At 76.3% G+C, this 595-nt stretch overlaps 1 protein-coding gene and 1 long non-coding RNA gene across 2 annotated transcripts in view; one reads left to right on the forward strand and one right to left on the reverse strand.

The window, feature by feature from the left end:
- Window positions 1-591, reverse strand: part of SLC45A4 (solute carrier family 45 member 4) — an 82,655-nt gene extending 82,064 nt beyond the window's left edge. The window contains exon 1 of the mRNA XM_040494543.1: window positions 536-591. The gene's annotated coding sequence lies outside the window, so the exon portion shown is untranslated. The remainder of the gene's footprint in view (window positions 1-535) is intronic.
- The window catches only part of LOC121043044 (uncharacterized), a 5,150-nt gene that overhangs the window by 297 nt on the left and 4,258 nt on the right, over window positions 1-595 (forward strand). The window lies entirely within an intron of this gene.

Genomic DNA, 595 nt, shown 5'->3' on the forward strand with positions numbered 1-595 from the left:
GGAGGAAGGCAGGCTGAGGCAGAGGGGACAGGGGCTGGACTCTCAGAAGTTAGGAAATAGATGTCAGGCCGAGGGGGCAGGACAGGGTCGGGACCGAGGGAGCGAGGCGCGTGGCTCCCTCTGGGTAGAGAAACCGGAGGAAATAGGGGGTGGGGGAATGCTGCGGAGCACGACCCGGGGGGGGGGGGGGGGGGGCCGGGGCCCGGGTCCGGGTGCGGGCGCCCACCGCGGGCACGGGGGCCGAGATGCTCCAGGAGGCTTCTGGGACGGGAGCGACCAGAGGCAGGTGCAGCCCGGGGAGAGAAGGGAGGAGGCCGAGGATGGGGCGGGAATCCCGGCGGGAGACGCGCCTGGCCGGGTCGTGGAGGCGAGGGTGAGGGTCCCCTCCCCGGGGACGAGATGCCCGGGCGGGCTGGGAGCCGGACTAGGGGCTCGAGGCCGGGCCGCGCGGAAGTAGGGTGGGGAGGCGGGAAGCGGCAGGTGGCGGCGACCAGGTGCGGGGCCTGGGCGGCGGGCGGGAGAGTCGGCCGCTCACCTGTCTCCTCCGGCCGGGGCCGCTGGGGCGGCGGCGCGGCGGGGCGGCCGGGCCGGGCGG

This window comes from Herpailurus yagouaroundi, unplaced genomic scaffold (genome assembly GCF_014898765.1).
Source record: "Herpailurus yagouaroundi ecotype Mexico unplaced genomic scaffold, PumYag 186, whole genome shotgun sequence".
Taxonomy (NCBI): Eukaryota; Metazoa; Chordata; class Mammalia; order Carnivora; family Felidae; genus Herpailurus; species Herpailurus yagouaroundi.